This window comes from Eriocheir sinensis, unplaced genomic scaffold (assembly GCF_024679095.1).
Source record: "Eriocheir sinensis breed Jianghai 21 unplaced genomic scaffold, ASM2467909v1 Scaffold444, whole genome shotgun sequence".
In the NCBI taxonomy this organism is placed as follows: domain Eukaryota; kingdom Metazoa; phylum Arthropoda; class Malacostraca; order Decapoda; family Varunidae; genus Eriocheir; species Eriocheir sinensis.
The window spans coordinates 172,388-184,648 of NW_026111770.1; positions in this window are offsets into that span (position 1 = coordinate 172,388).

Below are 12,261 nucleotides of genomic sequence, written 5' to 3' on the forward strand. Positions count from 1 at the left end.
ACATGTACAAATTTGTACAAATTTAACTAATTATATGTATTTTGTATATCAATTTTCAAAAATTGAAATTAGTTTTTTTTTTTATATATTTTTTATACTAATTTTCGTTATTTTATGTGTATTTTTGTATATTTATTTTCCTTCTTTTATCGGAATTTTTTTTGTTTATTTTGTTTGTTTATTTTTACAGTATTTTAGGTGTATTTGGTATATATATTTTTATACTATTTACATCATTTCATATGTATTTTGTATATATATTTTCATAGAAATTTACTCTATTTTATGTGTATTCTTATATATATTTTGATACAAATTTACATTATTGATGTGTATTTTGCATATGTATTTCAATACAAATTTACTTTATTGTATATGCATTTTGTATATTTATTTCAATACAAATTTAATTATTTCATGTGTATTTTTGTATATATATTTTTATTCATATATGCGTTATGATATGGGTATTTTGCATCTTTATTTTCATACAAATTGAAATTATTTTATTGATATTCTGTTTATTTATTTTGATACGATTTAACATTATTCTATGTGTATTTTGTATATATATTTTTATACATATTTACATTACTTAATGTATATTTTGTATATATATTTTATCCAAATTTACGTTATTTTGTGTATTTTTTTATATATTTTCAAACAAATTTACATTATTTTATGTGTATTTTGTATATGTATTTCAATACAAATTTGCCTAACTTTATGTGTATTTTGCATATCTATTTTCCAACAAATTTAAATTATTTTTGTGTATTTTTGTATTTATTTTTATACAAATTTTAGTTATTTTATTTGTATTTTGTATATATATTTTCCTACAAATATACAATCTTTTATTAAAATTTTGTTTATTTATTTTGATACGAGTTTACATTATTTTATGAGTATTTTGTATATATATTTTTCTACGTATTTACATTATTTTATGTGTATTTTGTATATATATTTTAATAAAAAATTACATTATTTTATTGTGTGTATTCCTATTTATTTTGATACAAATTTTATACAAATTCATGTTATTTTATGTGTATTTGTATATATATTTTCATACAAATTTATATTATTTTACGTGTATTTTTACATATTTTTCATTACAAATTTACCTTATTTTATGATTATTTTGTATATTTATTTCATTCAATTTTAAATTATTTTATGTGTATATTTGTATTTACGTAATTTTATGTGTATTTTCTATATATATTTTCATCCATAATTACATTATTTTATTGGTATTTTCTTTATTTAACTCGATACGAATTTAGATTTTTTCATAGGTATTTTGTATACATATGTTTATACTCATTTACATTATGTAATGTGTTTTGTATATATTTTTAATGCAAATTTATTTTATGTGTATTTTTGTATATATTTTATAGAAATATATTTATTTAATGAGAATTTTGTATATTTGTTCTCATAAAATTTACATTATTTTATTGGTATTTTGTTTATTTATTTTGATACGAATAACATGATTATATGTATTTTGTATATTTTTTTATACGTAATTACATTATTTAATGTGTATTTTGTTTATATATTTTTATATAAAATTTACGTAATTATATGTGTATTTGAAAAAATATTTTGATACAAATTTACTTAATTTTATGTATTTTGTACATATATTTCAATTCAAATTAAGCTTATTTTGTGTGTATTTTGTATATCTATTTTCATACAAATTTAATTACTTTTGTGTATCTTTGTATATTGTTTTATATAAATTTACCTTATTTTATGTGCATTTTGTATATTTATATTTATACAAATACACATAAAATAAAGTAAATTTCCATAAAAATAAATATACAAAACACACATTAAATAATGTAAATGCGTATAAAAATATGTATACAAAATACCTATGAAATAATCTAAATTCGTATCGAATTAAACTAACAAAATACCAATAAAATAATGTAATTTTTGTTGAAAATATATATAGAAAATACACATAAAATAACCTAAATACAAATACATATATACATATCAAATAATTTAAGATTGAAGGAAATAAATATTGAAAATAAACATAAAATAAGGTAAATTTTGTTATGAAATATATGTAAAAATGCACATAAAATAATGTAGATTTGTATGAAAATATATATACAAATACACATAAAATAACATGAATTTGTATAAAATTTGTATCAAATTATATACGAATACACACAATAAAAAAAAAATACACATAAAATAATGTAAATACGTAGAAAAATATATATACAAAATACACATAAAATAAAGTAAATTCGTATCAGAAAAAATAGATAAAATTCCAATAAAAGAATGTATATTTGTAGGAAAATATATATAGAAAATACAAATAAAATAACTAAAATTTCTATAAAAATATATACAAAAACACAAAAATTATATAAATTTGTTTGAAAATAGATATGCAAATACACATAAAATTAGGCAAATTTGTATTGAAATACATATACAAAATACACATAAAATAATGTAAGTTTGAATGAAAATGTATAAACAAATACACTTAAAATAACGTAAAATTGTATGAAATATATATACAAAATACACATTAAATAATGTAAATATGTATAAAAAAAACATATACAAAACACAAATAGAATAATGTAATATCATATCAAAATAAATACACAGAATATAAATAAAATAATATAAATTTGCATGAAAATAAAGATGCAAAATACCCATAAAATAACGCATTTTTTATAAAAATATATATACGAAAACACACATAAAATATTTGAATTTGTATTAAAATAAATACGAAATGCACACACAATTAGGTAAATTTGTATTGAAATAGATATACAAAATACATATAAAACAATGTAAATTTGTTTCAAAATATATATACGAAAACACATAAAATAACGCAGATTTCTATAAAGATATATATACAAAATACACATAAAATGAAGTAAATACGTATAAAAAAATGTGTACAAAATACACATAAAATAATGTAAACTCGTATCGAAATAAATAAACAAAATACTAATAAAAGAATGTGTATTTGTATAAATATAAATACACAAAATACACAAAAAATAACGTAAATACACAAAAGTAATTAAATTTGTATGAAAATATAAATATATATAAATAAATATATATATATATATATATATATATATATATATATATATATATATATACATATATATATATATATATATATATATATATATATATATATATATATATATATATATATATATATATATATATATATATATATATATCTATATATATATATATATATATATATATATATATATATATATATAGATATAGATATAGATATAGATATAGATATAGATATAGATATAGATATAGATATATATATATATATATATAAATTTGTATTGAAAGAATATGCAAAATACACATAAAACAATGTATATTTGTTTCAAAATATATATACGAATACACATAAAATAACGTAGATTTCTAAAAAAATATATATACAAAAAATAGATGAAATGACGTAAATACGTATAAAAATATATGTACACAATACACATTAAATAATGTAAATTCGTGTCAAAATAAATAAACATAATATCAATAAAAGAATGTGTATTTGTATGAAAATAGATATACAAAATACAACTTAAATATTGTAAATTTGTATAAAACTCTAAACAAAAATACACAAAAAATAATTTAAATTTGTATGAGAATTAATATACAAAATACACATAAAATTAGGTAAATTTGTATTGAAATACATATACAAAATACACATAAAATAATGTAAATTTGAATGAAAATATATAAACAAATACACTTAAAAAAACGTAAATTTGTATGAAATATATATATAAAATACACATTAAATAATGTAAATATGCATAAAAAAATATATAGAAAAGACAAATAGAATAATGTAAAATAGAATCAAAATAAATGCACAGAATATTAATAAAATAATGTAAATTTGTATGAAAATAAAGATGCAAAATACCCATAAAACAACGCATTTTTTATGAAAAAATATATATCAAAATACACATAAAATATTTAAATTTGTATTACAATAGATACAATAGATAAAAATATATACAAAATACACATAAAATAATGTAAATTCGTATCAAAATAGATAAACAAAATTTCCTCTAAAAGAATGTATATTTGTAGGAAAATATATATACAAAATACAAATAAAATAACAAAAATTTGTATAAAAATATATACAAAAATACACAAAAATAATTTAAATTTGTTTGAAAATAGATATGCAAAATACACATGAAATTAGGCAAATTTTCATTGAAATACATATACAAAATACACATAAAATAATGTAAATTTGTATGAAACTATATAAACAAATACACATAAGATAACGTAAATTTCCATAAAATATATGTACAAAATATACACTAAATAATGTACACAAAATACACAGAATAACGTAAAATCGTATCAAAATCAATAAACAGACTATCAATAAAATAATGCAAATTTGTATGAAAATAAAGATGCAAAATACCCATATAATAACGCATATTTGTTTAAAAATATATATACAAAAATACACATAAAATAATTAAATTTGTATCAAAATAAATATATAAAAGGCACATACAATAAAGAAAATTTGTATTGAAATAGATATGCGAAATACACATAAATAATGTAAATTTGTATTAAAATATATATACGAATACACATAAAATTGAATAAATTTCTGTGATAATATATATTAAAAATATATATATATATATATATATATATATATATATATATATATATATATATATATATATATATATATATATATATATATATATATATATATATATATATATATATATATATATATATATCAAATACACCTAAAATAATGAAAATTCGTATCAAAATCAATAAACAAAATTACGATAAAAGAACGTACAAATTTACATTATTTTATGTGTATTTTGTACATGTATTTAAATACAAATTTAACTAATTATATGTGTATTTTGTATATTTATTTTCCTACAAATATACGTTCTTTTATCGGAATTTTGTTTATTTATTTTAATTTTAATTTTTTTAGGTGAATTTGATATATATATTTTTATACTTATTTACATAATTTTATATGTATTTTGAATATATATTTTCATAGAAATTTACTCTATATGTATATAAAAAAAACACAAAAATAATTTAAATTTGTATGAAAATAAATATACAAAATACACATGAAATTAGGTAAATTTGTATTTAAATACATATACAAAATACACTTAAAATAAAGTAAATTTGAATGACATTATATAAACAAATACACTTAAAATAACGTTAATTTGTATAAAATATATATAAAAATACACATTAAATAATGAAAATATGTATAAAAAAATATATACAAAACACAAATAGTATAATATAAAATCGTATCAAAATATATACACAGAATATTAATAAAATAATACACATTTGTATGAAAACTAAGATGCAAAATATCTATAAAATAACGCATTTATTATAAAATTATTTATGCCAAAATACACATAAAATATTTGAATTTGTATTAAAATAAATATACAAAATGCACATACAATAAGGTAAATTTGTATTGAAATAGATATGCAAAATACATATAAAACAATGTAAATTTGTTTCAAAATATATATACGAATTCACATAAAATAACGTAGATTTCTATAAATAAATATATATATATATATATATATATATATATATATATATATATATATATATATATATATATATATATATATATAAATATATATATATATATATATATATATATATATATATATATATATATATACAAAATACAAATAAAATTAAGTAAATACGAATCAAAAATGTATGCAAAATACACATAAAATAAAGTAAATTCGTATAAATATAAATAAACAAAATAGCAATAAAAGAATGTGTATTTGTACAAATATAAATACAAAAAAATGCACATAAAATAACGTAAATTTGTATAAAACTATATACAAAAATACACAGACGTAATTAAATTTGTATGAAAATAGATATACAAAATACACACAAAATAAGTTAAATTTGAATTGAAATATATAAACAAAATACATAAAATTAAGTAAATTCGTTTCAAAATATTTTTAACAAATACACATATTATAATGTAAATTTGTAAAAAAATATATAAACAAAATACACATTAAGTAATGTAAATACGTATAAAAAAAATATTTACCCAATACACAAATAATCAAGTCATTCGTATCAAAATAAATAAACAAAAAACTAATTAAATAATGTAAATTTGTATGAGAAAACATATACAAAAAACACATAAAATAATGTTTTAAGTTTCTATAAAAATATATGTAAAAAATGCACATAAAATTAGTTTGCATAAAAAAATATATACAAAACACACATTAGATAATGTAAATGAGTATAAAAATATGTATACAAAATACCTATGAAATAATCTAAATTCGTATCGAGTTAAATTAAGAAAATAACAATAAAATAATGTAATTTTGGATGAAAATATATATAGAAAACACACATAAAATAACCTAAATACAAATACAAATATACACATTAAATAATTTACAATTGAATGAAATAAATATACAAAATAAACATAAAATAAGGTAAATTTGTAATAAAATATATGTAAGAATACACATGAAATAATATAAATTTGTATGAAAATATATATACAAATACACATAAAATAGCATAAATTTGTATAAAATTTGTTTCAAAATATATACGAATACACACAATAAAATAACGTAAATTTTTATGAAAATGTATATATAAAATACACATAAAAAAATTTAAATACGTTGAAAAATATATATACAAAATACACATAAAATAATGTAACTTCGTAAAAAATTAGATACACAAAATTCCAATAAAAGAATGTATATTTGTAGGAAAATATATATACAAAAAACAAATAAAATAACTAGAATTTGCATAAAAATATATACAAAAATACACAAAAATAATTTAAATTTGTTTGAAAATAGATATGCAAAATACACATAAAGTTAGGAAAATTTGTATTGAAATACATATACAAAACTCACATAAAATAATGTAAATTTGTATGAAAATATATAAACAAATACATATAAAATAACGTAAATTTGGATGAAATATATATACAAAATATACATTAAATATTTTAAATATGTATAAAAATATATTATATTATATATATTTTTATTGATATTTGCGTTAATTATGTGTATTTTGTATATGTTTTCTCATAGATATTTTGATACGAATTACATGATTATTTGTGTATTTTGTACATTTTTTTTATACGTATCTACATTATTTAATGTGTATTTTGTTTATATATTTTTATACAAATTTACGTTATTATATGTGTATTTGTATAAGTATTTTGATACAAATTTTCATTTTTTTATGTATTTTGTATATATATTTCAATTCAAATTTAGCTTATTTTATGTGTATTTTGTATATCTATTTATTTTAATACAAAATCAAATATTTTATGTTTTTTCGTTTATATATTTTTATAAAAAATGCGTTATTTTATGGGTATTTTGCATCTTAATTTTCATACAAATTTACATTATTTTATCAATATTTTCTGTATTTATTTTGATACGATTTTACATTATTTTATTTGTGTCTTGTATATATTTTTTTCTACATATTTACATTATTTAATGTGTTTTTTGTATATATATTTGATACAAATTTACATTATTTTAAGTCTAGATGTTTATATATTTTCATTCAAATTTACATTATTTTATGTGTATTTTGTATATGTATTTCAATACAAATTTACCTAATTTTATATGTTTTTTGTATATTTATTTTCATACAAGTTTAAATTATTTGTGTGTATTTTTGTATATATTTTGAAACAAATATACATTGTTTTATATGTATTTTGCATATCTTTTTCAATACAGATTTACCTTATTGTATGTGTATTTTGTATATTTATTTTAATACAAATAAATTTTTTCATGTGTATTTTGGTATATATATTTTTTTAAAAAATGCGTTATTTAATGGGTATTTTGCATCTTTATTTTCATACAAATTTACATTGTTTTATTAATATTCTGTGTATTTATTTTGATACGATTTTACATTATTCTATTTGTGTTTTGTATATATTTTTTTATACATATTTACATTATTTAATGTGTATTTTGTATATTTTAAAACAAATTTACGTTATTTTATGCGCATCTGCTAAAATATTTGGATACAAATTTACATTATTTTATGTATTTTGTATATATATTTCAATACAAATTTAGTTTATTTTATGTATATTTTGTATATCTATTTTCATTCGTATCAAAATAAATAAACAAAATAGCAATAAAATAATGTAAATTTGTATGAGAAAACATATACAAATACACATAAAATAACGCAAAAAAAATGCACATAAAATAAAGTAAATTTGCATAAAAATATATATACAAAACACACATTAAATAATGTAAATGCGTACATAAAAAAACCTAAATTTGTATAAAACTATATACAAAAATACAAAAAAATATATATACAAAAAACAAATAGAATAATATAAAATCGTATCAAAATAAATACACCGAATATTAATAAAATAATGTAAATTTGTATGAAAATAAAGATGCAAAATTCCCATCAAATAGCGCATTTCTTATAAAAATATATATACCAAAATACACATAAAATATTTAAATTTGTATTGAAATAAATATACAAAATGCACATTCAATAAGGTAAACTTCTATTGAAAGAGATATGCAAAAATACATATAAAACAATGTAAATTTGTTTCAAAATATATATACGAATACACATAAAATAACGTAGATTTCTATAAAAATATATATACAAAATACACATAAAATTAAGTAAATACGTAAAAAAAAATGTAAACAAAATACACATAAAATAATGTAAATTCGAAACAAAATAAATAAACAAAATACCAATAAAAGAATGTGTATTTGTATAAATATAAATGTACAAAATACACATACAAAATAAACATAAAATAAGGTAAATTTCTAATGAAATATATGTACAAAATACACATAAAATAATGTAAATTTATATGAAAATATATATACAAATACACATAAAATACCATAAATTTGTATTTTTTTTTTTTTTTTTTTTTTTTTTTTTTACAGCAAAGGAGACAGCTCAAGGGCACAAAAAATTAAACATTAATAAAAAAAAAGCCCGCTACTCGCTGCTCCTAAAAAGAATCCAAAGAGGTGGCCGAAAGATAAGTCAGTTTCGGGAGGAGAGGTGTCCTGATACCCTCCTCTTGAAAGAGTTCAAGTCGTAGGCAGGAGGAAATACAGATGAAGGAAGATTGTTCCAGAGTTTACCAGCGTGAGGGATGAAAGAGTGAAGATGCTGGTTAACTCTTGCATAAGGGGTTTGGACAGTATAGGGATGAGCATGAGTAGAAAGTCGCGTGCAGCGGGGGAGGCATGCAGTTAGCAAGTTCAGAAGAGCAGTCAGCGTGGAAATATCGATAGAAGATAGAAAGAGAGGCAACATTGCGGCGGAATTTAAGAGGTAGAAGACTATCAGTATGAGGAGGAGAGCTGATGAGACGAAGAGCCTTTGCCTCCACTCTGTCCAGAAGAGCTGTGGGAGGGGTGCCCCCCCTCACATGAGATGCATACTCCATACGAGGGCGGACAAGGCCCCTGTATATGGACAGCAACTGTGCAGGGGAGAAGAACTGGCGGAGACGGTATAGAACGCCCAGCCTCGAGGAAGCTGATTTAGTAAGAGATGAGATATGAAGTTTCCAGTTGAGATTTTGAGTTAAGGATAGACCGAGGATGTTTAGTGTTGAGGAAGGTGATAGCTGGGTGTTGTCAAAGAATAGGGATAGTTGTTTGGAAGATTGTGTCGAGTGGAGAGGCTGAGAAACTGTTTTTGAGGCGTTGAAGGACACCAGGTTCTTCTTGCCCCACTCGGAAATAATAGTAAGGTCTGAGGCTAAGCGTTCTGCAGCCTCCAGCCTTGAGTCGTTAAGTTCCTGAAGGGTGGGTCTTCTATTAAAAGAAGTTGAATAATGCAGAGTGGAATCATCGGCGTAGGAATGGATAGGACAGTTCGTTTTGGAAAGAAGATCATCAATGAACAACAGAAAAGAGGAGATAGGACAGAAGGACACCACTGTTAATAGATTTAGGAAGAACAGTGACCGTCTACCACGGCAGAAATAGAACGGTCAGAAAGGAAACTGGAGATAAAGGTACAGAGAGAAGGATAGAAACCGTAGGAGGGTAGTTTAGAAAGCAAAGATTTGTGCCAGACCCTATCAAAAGCTTTTGATATGTCCAGCGCAATAGCAAAAGTTTCACCGAAACGGCTAAGAGAGGATGACCAAGAGTCAGTTAAGAAGGCTAGGAGATCACAGGCGATCAGATAGAAGGTCAGAAGTGGAAAGGTGCTTTTGTATCTTCCGGTTGATTGATTCAAAAGCTTTAGATAGACAAGAAAGTAAAGCAATAGGACGGTAGTTTGAGGGATTGGAGCGGTCACCCTTCTTAGGTACAGGCTGTGTGAAGGCATACTTCCAGCAAGAAGGAAAGGTAGATGTTGACAGGCAGAGGCGAAAGAGTTTGACCAGGCAGGGTGACAGCACGGAGGCACAGTTTTTAAGGACAATAGGAGGCACTCCATCAGGTCCATAAGCCTTCTGAGGATTGAGGCCAGAGAGGGCATAGAAAACATCATTTTGAAGAATCTTTATAACAGGCATAAAGGAATATGCCCAGAATCGTCCAGAGTGGAGTTTTTAGAAAAAGTTTGAGAGAAGAGTTCAGCCTTAGAGATAGATGAGACGGCAGTGTTGCCGTCAGGACTGAGGAGTGGAGGGAAAGATGAAGAAGTGAAGTTGGAGGAGATGTTTTTGGCTAGATGCCAGAAGTTTTTGACATTTTCTATTAATGAAAGAATTTTTGGTTAGTCGGAGAATAGATTTGGCACGATTTCGGGCAGAAATGTAAAGTTCATAATTAGCATTAGTTTGAAGGCTCTGGTATCTTTTGTGAGCTACCTCTCTATCATTGACAGCACGAGAACAAGCGTGATTAAACCAAGGCTTTTTAGCGTGAGAAGAACGAGGAATGCATTCCAGAGACAATCACCTCTGTGATGCGCTGAGCACACACAGAGGGGTCTCTATCCTGGAAGCAATAATCATTCCACGGGAGATCGGAAAAGTACATCCTCAGGTCGTCCCACCGAGCTGAAGCAAAATGCCAGAAGCATCGCCTCTTCGGTGGGTCCAGAGGATGTACAGGAGCGATAGGACAGGATGCAGAAATAAGATTGTGATCGGAGGAGCCCAACGGAGAGAACAGTTTGACAGAATAAGCAGAAGGGTTTGAGGTAAGGAAGAGGTCTAGAATGTTGGGCCGATCTCCAAGACAGTCAGGAATACGTGTAGGGTGCTGGACCAACTGCTCTAGGTCGTTGAGGATAGCAAAGTTGTAGGCTTGTTCACCAGGATGGTCAGTGAAAGAGGATGAAAGCCAAAGCTGGTGGTGAACATTGAAATCTCCTAGGATGGAGATTTCAGCGAAGGGGTCAAGATGTGCTCCACTTTAGAATTCAAATAGTCAAAGAATTTTACATAGTTGGTAGAGTTAGGTGAGAGATAAACAGCACAGATGTATTTAGTAATAGAATGACAGTGAAGTCTTAACCAGATGGTGGAAAATTCAGAAGAGTCAAGGTCGTGGGCACGAGAGCAAGTGATGTCGTTGCGCACGTAGGCGCAACATCCAGCTTTGGATTGAAATTTAGGATAGAGATAGTAGGAGGGAACAGAGTAGAGATTGCTGTCAGTAGCCTCAGAAACCTGTGTTTCGGTAAGGAAGAGAAGGTGAGGTTTAGAGGAGGAGAGATGATGTTCCACAGAATGAAAATTAGAGCGAAGACCGCGAATGTTGCAGAAATTGAGAAGAAAGAGGTTCGAGGAGTTATCAAGACACCTCTCGGGTCGGCAGCCAGAAGGGGAGTCCTCCCTGGGGGAATTTGTGGTCCCCCCCCCAGGCGGGGACTCCGAGGCATTGCTTAATTGAGCCATTTTGAATTTTGAATTTTGGAAAAAGGTGTTTATGTTATGTGAATGTAGTGTGGTGTGGATAAGGAGAGGAACTGTCTTTAGAGAGCATGCTGAACTACTCTCCGGTTAGTGAGGACATGGGAAGGGTCTTTGGAGGGCTTCAGCTC